We start from the raw sequence: 10509 nt of genomic DNA on the forward strand, positions 1-10509 counted from the left end.
CCACAGCAATAAGACAGCTACAGCTGTCAGAAAAATTTAATAATCTTAGTCCAAAATCGTAAATATCAGCACCTGCTTTCTGAGTTTTTGCTGCAGATCACAAAGTTAGCATAGATTGACTACTACATATTTTTTCCTAATGGTTATCTGGATGTAACACTCCATTGAGCCTGACATTGACTGTTATGAACTTGGGAGGGAGCAGAAAGAAAATAAATTCCTTGTTGGAGTATAGAAATCAAAAGGAAGCTGCTCCAGTCTGCTGTCCTCTGTGTGTGTACTGTATCTGTGCAATCAGTTGTGTCTCAGAATTATTTGCTTGATTTAAGAACAAAATTGAACTTTTGAGGGACCTGAGAGGGAGGACATCCTCTCACAGTGTTTGGACCAGCTGTTTTCCGCCTCCCTTTATGTTGTGCAGATATTACTTTATACAACTTTTATAAGAAAGCGCTTATATTCATGTTTGGATGTATGCAAGTCCAAGTTACTGTGATATTAGTGACATATTGCAGTTGTGCCAGCAAGGTAAGAAAAAAAAAGTTTTTCACAGAAGACATTTTGACATGTCACAGTACGAAAATCAGGCTAAATTCCATTTTACTGCTTCATTTTCAGAGTCCTGGCTCGCTATCACACTGTCATGGCTTACTGGAATACTTGAATAAAACGAGCCATTGTCAAGGGCACAGATCTCATTACAGTTTGGGTGGGGGCAGTGGTGGAATGGCCCTTTAAAACTCCACAGTCACAAAATACAGAAAAACTAATCGATCCAGGCAGTGGTAGAGGTTTTCATAAATGGTGTCTGGTGACATTGAAGAGAGCATAACCATTGTTTCTTGACAAACAAAAATGATCTCTTTAACAAAAAAGTCTGTCTCTGTAGAAATCCTTTCCATTATGTGTCCAACGCTTCTAATAACAATCTGAGATGGGCACTTTTATTGGACAGGCACAGTTACCACCAAGGATTATGCTGCAGCCGGCTGACGCAATATACTGGACCAATTCTTTGGTCTTCAGACAAAAATATGTATAAATAGACCCCACGATTAAATATTTTAGAATTCCCCCTGTTGGTTTTATGTGACTATTATTTTCTGGACTGACCAACTGTCAACTGACTAGTCTGTGAGAAGAGAGGAAGTAGTGATGCAACAAAATGCAATGTGAGAAACTGAATTATTACCATGTAGAAGCAGTTATTTAGTTGTATAATGAAAATGTAGAGCAGCTGATATGCACTCTGACTCTGCGAAATCTATTATCATTACTATCTACTACACAGAAACTTCACACATTTACTGGCTATCGCATGTGCATTTTGCTGGAATTTGTCCAAAATGAACTACAAACACAAAGTTATTGTTTTAACAGTATAATAATATCATACAGTCCAAACATGCTGGTTATGAATGGTTGAGTGCTTTAAATATTATAGGCCTGTTTCAGACAGTTTGACTTACCATAGCATGAAAAGTGCAGGTGTAAATGACCCTTCCTGAGATCCACCGTCCTGTTTCCTGTAGATATTCGATGTGCTTGACTCGTCTATGTTGAAAATAAAACCACACATAGCTCACTGGCTAATCTACATCAGTCATTAGCGAATTAGTGTTAGCTAGTGATTTGCTAACATTTGTTAACTTATGATATGTTGCTTTTACAGGAAAAGGAGAAGCAGAGAGACAGAGCACATTTAAGCCCCGTCCAGACCGGAGGAAAAACAATTCATGGTACTCCACTGATTTGTATTGCATGAGGGCGTCTCTTGTCATTTTCCATCAGCTAGGAAACAGAAAAATGTCTAAAAGCTGCTGTGTGGCGGGATGAACCACCAACAGAGCAAAGAACACAGAACTGTTGTTTTTTATGAGCATGTAAAATGAAAAACCGAGTCTTTAAGATGACAAACGTGAATATCAAAGCAAATATCAAAGTATTTCACTTCTGGCCATTCAGTGGGATAATTTCTCACAGAAAAGCAAGATAAGGAGAAGGGACATTTAGTTATACACGCAATAATGAGTTTGCCAATGTCACTTTTCCTCTGTGGTGGACACAGGGTGATAAAATAATCCTTTGTCATGTTTAAATCTAATGCTTTTAGTTAACTGCCATCACTTTGTTAGTGTCTCAGCCCCTGATTGCATATTGAAGTGGCGTGGGCATGGTCTACAGAGTATGACACATTGCACTCTTGTCTCTATAGATGGAAATAATAGCTACATTCAGGGCTCTCTCATGTGTTAATATTATTAATAACCTTTCCTGCTATGAAAACTCAAAATGTTCTCTGTGAAAACGTCTAATGTGAAATATTGATCATGAAAAGATGGTGTTAGAAAAAAAGAGGCAAGTGTTTGGTATAAGTACTATATTTTTTTTCATTACATCACTGATATAAGACACTCAGGAATGAATCTTGCGTGTGTGTCTGTGTGCGTTTGCTTGCCCTCCCTGGTCATATAAGGGAGTGATCTTGACTCACGGCAGTGTGCGTAACTATGCATGTACAACCCTAAACATACCTACTGGCATGGATGCCAAAAGTGTCAATCCAAGATAGTGACCCATGTACTGTACCTGTAAGCTGCCTACTAAAGCAGAATGATGAAATGCCTCTGAACATTTCAACCACTGGTTGCCGGTTGCTCTCGTGGCTTTGGGTGTAATATTTGCATGGGTTCCTTCAGTATATACAAAATGCATTACATAATGTGCATGTCTATTGAGGTCTGTGTCATAAACTATCATTTATATCTACATACAGTACATGCATACGAGTTCATTTCAACTGTGAGGGTGCATTACATTCTGATGAGTAGGCCATGTGATGCCACAGGCAAGGGTGAGGGTGCGGCCTGGAAATAGAAGAGCTGTTGCCCTAATTCATGTCAGCACAGTGACACACATGGAATGACAAGGAATACCCATGTCTCCCTATTTTAATAAACATGTACATGCAGTAGTTGCTATTCTTGAGTCCAGCACACAAGGCGAGCACCTGGCTCTGAAAATTCAGTATTGACAGTGTTTGTAAACTTGGAGTTACTTTATAGAAGCTCAATATGCTGAGATTCAATAATATACTAAGTGGATGAGGTGAAATTCAACATTCTGCACTTTTTACACTCCCACACTACAAACCCAGACCATATTTAGAGGCACATGTATGCATGTGCTCAAACACACAGAGACAAAAAGCTTCAGTTCTGCCTCCATAATCGACTCCAACACCAACCACCTCTGAGTACAATGTACTGAGTGAAAGCTTAGAAGAAGTGCTCTACTCTCACTAGCGCTACATTACTAATACTATCCTGAACAGCATCTATCTTCCCACATCATCCAAACAACAAAATGTCAAAGAGTTAGAGGTAACAACTTTCCCTCTATGTTACTCGATATCTGTGCTCTCTGTTTCAAAAAGGTTGGTGAATCCTGAGTTAGACATTTTGAGAGATTATTAGCTTTCTTGCAGAGACAAAGATGAGAAGATTGATTTCCATTTTCATATTTTTAGTGTTAAGTGTTTAGCTACAGCTGATTAGCTTATCTTAGCATAAAGACTGGAAAGAAGTGAAAGCGGCTAACCAGCCTCAGTATAAAGGAGAAAAGCCATCTACCAGCACCTTTAAATCTATTTATTGATTAATACACATTTGGTGTTTAAGCTGTCCAAAGAGCAAAGACGGCATTGCACTAATAAAGATTATATAAGATTAGTTCTAATCAGTTTAGGATAAATGAGTAAAAACAGATTTAAAGCTAGACAGAGCTGTTGCACAATCAACAACTAATCTCTGTTTGGTAAGTCCAAGTTTAGTGATGTAAAATGAAATTTTAATCAATATGCTTGCTTGGCAAATTAAAATAAATAAATTAAAAAAATGCATTCGGGAGTCAGGACCTACTATAAAAGAGGGGGAAACCAACTGCTCTGTGTTCCTAACGAAACATTACATTGTTGCTACCCAGCTAACATGAAAAAAAACATTACATTATTTGCTAGTTAGCAAAAAGGTTACCCACATAGTGCATTGTTTGCTGGCTAGCAAAAAAAAACTTTTTCAAAAAAACTTGGCTAAAAAAGTTAACTAGCCTAGTTTGCTTACTCATGATGGCTCAGCAAATATATATATACTTTTTTTTTTTTTTTTTTTTTGCTCAATCCATCTCAAAAGGGCCGCTAAAAGTTAAACCTCCTCAAGGATTACTTTAAATGGAATTTGGGTGCAACAGAATTAGGCTAAATATAAGTTTAGAATGAAAACTAGGCTGATTTTTAAAGAGAAATTTAACTTTAATGTTTTAATGTTTTAAGGTAGTTTAAAAATTTGGTGCATCATAAATTAACTTTAAATCATCATTTATTCAGGGTAACAAATTCATCCTTGTGTAGAAAAATGTCAACAAATTGTAGTTAGAGGGGTACTGTGCCAGACGTATGCTAAGCTAAGCTAAGAGGCTAGTGGCTGTAGCTGTCAGCATACATTAGACTGGTGAAAACCTTTTCATTTAGCACCTCATCTTGGCAAGACAGCCAATAAGCATGTTTCCCAAAATGTTGAACTTGCTTTAAATAGACAGATAGTGGCACTAATGGGGACATTGTTGTGCTTGAGAATGGATAGGACAGAAATGCACTCAGCTGAATGTGGTCACATCAATAGCACAGCTGTGCCTGCGAGCCAGCTCAGTGAATAGACGAGGAACTGCACACAGCTACTGGATGCAGGAGCTCCTGCAGGTTTGTTTCCTGCCTGCGGTTGTTTAACTCGTCTTTTTTTACACCATTGTGTGGATCTACTGAGCTGAAGGCAAACTGGCCACTGTAAAAATGCCCGCAGATGGGAGATGTGACATCAAGTAAGAGTGGCTCTAACCGACCGTAATAGCCCTCTGACACATCTACTTACACACAGCCTCACTCACACACAAACACACACAAAATAGGAAGAAAATCCTTTGGTCATGGAGCAGTGGAATGATTTACACCAAAGTTAGAAATGAGGGATTTATTTTGAGAGACTGGATGCCTGTGTTTCAGTCATTTCAGCAAAATTTCATCATTAATCACCGCCACAAATGGATGACGGCACTAAAAAATGACTGTCAGCCAAACACAAGCACCCATACTGCTGTGCTGAGCTGGAACATAACCTACTCTGGAGCTGGAACATAAGGAACTGCTGCAACTTATATTAAGTTAAATATATTTCTTATGCTTACAATTGTAAACATACAAACAGTGTACAACGAGTGGTCCTGTTTTGTATCCTTCTTTTCCTTTAATTATTTGTCACTTCATATTTTGAACACACTGACACACAGAAAGAGGGACGGGAATAAGCAAAACGCCTGGTTTTCATTACAGGCCAACACTGACTTTTCCAGAGTTTTCTCCAGTTTCTTTTCTCTATCATTATCACATCACATTGTATTATTATCAGAAATGATTTGTCAGCTTGGATTTATTTCATCTTATAAAATTATTGTGTTTAATCTCATGGTACATACTGTATGTTTTCTATTGGACTAAATATTGACAAGCTCTTCTTAGCCCTCCTCTGAGGAAGTGGCTATTGATTGGTGGTGAAGATTAAGCCCCTGCCTCCATGTGGCAGAGAGGAGGACGGTCCTACTGCTGTTACATATCTGCACACACAGGCTCAGGGGCCTGCCAACTCTGTATCCTTCCCCAGCAATAAAAGGTCATTTGAGAGGAGATGGTGTGTCCTTTTGTGCGTCACAGTCCTGCCTGGAGAAGTGTTTTTTTTTTTTTTTTTTGCTTTGTCTTGTTGTCTGACCTCTTCTTGCTCTTTTCTCTTTTTTGCTCTCTGGGTATTTCGAAGGTTAGCAGGGGTCTAATTAGCATCCAAGTCAAAAACCTGTTTGTTATCTTCATTGTCCACACCAGAAGTGGTAAAAGAACACACATTCTGTTTCAAGTAGAAGTACAGATACTCTGCTTGGTCTCATATTTTCTCTGGTCCAGTCCGCTTTTCTTGTCTGTTTCATCTTGTTTCATCTTTTTCGCTTTGAAACATTTTTTTTGTCTTGTCGCATCTTTTACATAGTTTTAAGTGTTGTTACGATGTTTTCATCATGTTAGTTTTCTTATGTTGTTTTTTGTTTGGTTATGTCTTTTGTTGTCTTTTTGCATTTTTTACTTTTACTAGTATTTTTCATCTAGTTATGTCGATTACATTGTTTTTTGTTTTGTTACATCTTTTTTGACATGTTACGCCTTCTTCATCTTGTAACTTCTTTTATGTTGTTTTTTGACTTGTTATATTTTTTCATACTGCTACATTTTTGTGACATCTTTTTAGCCTTTTTGTCTTCGCAACTTTTGGGGTGTTTTTTCCATCTTGTTACGCCTTTTTTGGATTGTCACTTCCTTTATGTTGTTTTTTCATTTTGATATATTTGTTGTTCATTTTTAGTTTTGTGTCTTGTTACACCATTTTTCATGTTACATCTTTTACATCATTTTTCATCTGTTAAGTCATTTTTTGTAGTGTTGCATCTTTTTCATTGTGATGTATTTTTTTTGCCTTTTTTGTCTTGTTATGTCTTTTACATTGTTTTTGTCTACTTACGTCTTTTTGTCTATTGTTGCTTTTTGTCTTGTCACGTCTTTTTTGCCTCGTTATGTCTTTTTCATCTTTTATGTTCTTTTTTTATCATATTTTTCATCATTACATCATTTTTAGTCTTGTTACGTTTTTTCATCTTGTTGTGTCTTTTTTTTTGCCTTGCTATATCTTTTGCCATGTTATGTCATTTTTTGTGGTGTTATGTCTTTTTCATCCTGTTACATCTTTTAAATTGTTTTTCATCTTGTTAGGTCATTTTTTTGTAGTGTTACATCTTTTTAATTGGGACATCTTTTCACCTTTTTTCATCTTGTTACGTTGTTTTGTCGTTATGTTGGTCATGCTTGATATGCACTGATTTATACACTAAGAAATTGTCTTTGCTATGTATTATTGTTCCATCCATTTAGACTGAAATCAGTCTTGATGTTGGGAAGGTGGTGTGCAGTGACACAAAATAAAAATAATCAGTAATTCCTCTCATATGCATTAAAAATAAAGAAACAAGAAAGAACAGACAATGGTTTTAAAATGTAGGAAGTAAAAAGTAAAAAGTTGTCAGAAAAATAAATACTAAAATACAGATATGAAGAAGTACAGTCACAAAGTATTTGTACTTAGCTACTTCCCACCTCTGTTCTACACTCACATACCTTACAAACATAAACACACAAATACACATATGCACTGCAAACACTGCCACACGAGTGAACGAGAGCATGCATACACACTCACAGCTGCAGATGAGTTGCATTGTGTATTAGTGTATTCTGGGTGCCCAGACTGGTTCACAATTTTGTTAATCCAATGGAGCTGGCTGCAAAAGTGAGATAACCAGATGCTTACTCACACTAAGCTCCAACTCAAAAGCAGCACAATGATATTTCAAACTGAGACAGGGAATCTGCAAATTGGTCTCTGGTATTTTTGCATAAACAGTCGTGCAGCATTAGAGGGTCTTGAATTTCCTTTGACTAACTCTATTCCTCTCATCTCCAGCATGTGTCCCTTTATCCCTCCCATGCTTTATTTATCTCGTCTAAAGATATTTATGGCCATAAATCCTATTTTTGCAACTGTCAGTTTCCCTATAGACGTCTCTATTTCTATCTTTTTGACAGTGCTTATCTCAATGTTCTCTTAATGTCTGACATTTTGGGAAATAATCTTATTTCCTTTCTTGCCTGGAGTCAGATGAGGAGACTGATACCATGTCTGTATACGGTAAATATGAAGCTAAAGCCAGCAGATTAGCCTGGTTTAATGACTGGAAACTACTTAGCTTTATCAGAGGGTAACAGAATCCATGGAATCCCCATTACTAACAATGTGATGAAAAAGAAGAATGCTTTAAGTCATTATAATGAGAAACTTTCTCAAAATAATGACTTAATATTTCAAAATAATGACTTAATATCTCAAAATAATGACTTAATATCTCAAAATAATGACTTGGTATCTCAACAAAATAACTGAGTCTTTCTCAGGCTCTATGAAAAGGTAAGCTAACTCGGTGCTAAGCTAACTTGTTTAAGCTAATTGGCTACTGCTTACAAAGGGTTATGTGCCAGACTATTTTGTGGCCAGGAGCAGTGACTATCTGTAGACTCCACAAGATATACTGATTTGATTATTGACTTTTAAAGGTGCTGAAAGGTTGATTTAGCTAAAATTTGGACAGTGATTAGCAAGCTGTTTTCACCTTGCTTTACAGTCTTCATGTTAATCTATCCTGCTGGTGGCTACAACTACATACATACAAAGTGCAGACATAATTACATCTCAGTTGTTTAGTCTGTACAGAAGTTTATATGTCAAATTCTGTTTTTTCAGGGGGGTTATGTGCCAGACTGTTTCTGTACTGGGAACAGTTGCTAGTGACCACCAGTCAGGCTGTGTCCAGTCTTTATGAAAAGCTAAGCAATTATATCATGTTTGTTGATTCCATGCGAAGGCCTACTTATAAAAACTAATTCTCACCCTTTTACAAGGGGTTTATGTCAGATCATTTCCTGGAGTCTTCACATCTTGAGCTTTATACTTTGTTTTTTGGATGAATTCCCCATTGTTTACAGTGTTTATGTTAAAGCTACTACAAAGAGTTTTTAACTGGTTATGAAATGGTCTCAATATAATTCTGATGCCTCTATATGACCTACAAAACAAACAAAACCATCGTCATATTCTCCTTGAAATCAGATTTAATGAGCGTGAATTCGCATTTTCCCAGTCAAAATTACAGTTTGTTAACCAGTTAAAATGAATCAGGAGGACATTTTTATTTAGATTATTTTATTTAGATTCTGGGTTGGGTGCAGCTGCTTGTGACCAGCAGACTGCACATAGCACACAGCAGACAGCACACAATCTCCCAAACTGTGGTTTTAACACTTCAGTTATTATAAAGGTCAAACGTGTTAATTAGTGAGCTTTAGAGGTGCTGGTAGGTGGATTTTGTTACCTGTCAGCAGAGCCAGGGTAGCTCTTTTCCTCTGTTCCCAGTCTTCATGGGAAGCCAAGCTAACTGGCTGCTTACTGTAGCTTAGAAGTGGTATTAATTATACGGGCTAGAAAGCAAATTAGTCCATTTCCAAAATGCTAAACTATTCATAGTTATTTCCTCCCTTGTTGTATCTGCTCTGTCTTCTTGACAGTCTTCTGTCTATCTCTGTCTCGTGTGTCACTTGAATATTGATAGGTTGTGAGACAGAAACTTAAGACCCGATTAACGCAACGCACACCACCACAACTACCCTTTGGCTCCTCTGTTCACCTCATCTCCTCACATGCCACGTTTTCCACATGTATACCCAACACAAATGCCAAGTCCCCGTGAACTGCATGGTATGGAATAACCTACAGCCCCTGGAAAGCGGTGGCATTTTCCCACACTCCTCATGACTTGAACTTCTCATGGGAGCGCTGCACCGTGCTCACGATAGGGCACCTGACCTTTGATCCGACGGGCCTGCCACCGAGAGATTAATGTTTCGGGGCTGAAGCGGTGGTTAAATGCTGATCCCTATATCACTTTACGCAGCTCTTTTCTATAACGTATAGCCTACCACTGCAGGGGAGATGACTAACCTGGCTGAATCACAAGCACGCAAAGCCATATCCTATTTGGTAGAGCCCTTTGAATTCCTTTAGGGGATTTTAAAAAAATGTGAATCAAGGGGATTTGACACTTAAAAGTTGAACATGGTGGTACAACTCAAATATTCATGCGAGGTTGTTAATCCACTTTTCAAAAGGAATTATTAATAGACCAACTTAGAATAGACTCTGTAGATGCCTACGAGCAGTTCTGTCTTCCAGCTGTGTTACATAAAATATAATGAATTCTGCATCTAGGATACCAGGGGAGGGAGAGACAGAGACAGAGAGAGGGAGAGGAGAGAGAACTTATTTTAGAGCATGCCTGCTTTATAATGAGGTCCTCAGTACAGACAGATAAACACGGCAGATCCAGGCTGCTTTGGTATTTTGCCATTTATATAAAAGCTTAAAATCTAAACATCTAATGACTGAATATTTCACACAAACAGATCTTCAGGGCAAAAGAGGCCTGAAGCTACAGTACCAAAGCACCCTCTAGTGACAGGTTTTTGGTTCTGTGCATGATTTACAACACAATCCTATAACTTCAGTTTATCTGGAACTTTGAAAAGGTCAAATATTTTAAAACTTAAAGGAATAGTTCTGATAATTTGCAGTGGGGTTATATGAGGTATTTATCAAGAGTCAGTGTATTACAGTAGATGGCAGTCAGCCCGCCCCCAGTTTGGAGAGGCAGAGAAGAGTACCAGCACAGGTGCTTAACAATGTACTGCTCTCGACAGGGTCAGCAATGAAACGGATTTTAGCCACTTAAAAAAGATCCACCGAAAAAACCCAGCAT

Source organism: Lutjanus erythropterus, chromosome 12, assembly GCF_056507025.1.
Source record: "Lutjanus erythropterus isolate fLutEry1 chromosome 12, fLutEry1.hap2, whole genome shotgun sequence".
NCBI classification, from domain to species: domain Eukaryota; kingdom Metazoa; phylum Chordata; class Actinopteri; order Lutjaniformes; family Lutjanidae; genus Lutjanus; species Lutjanus erythropterus.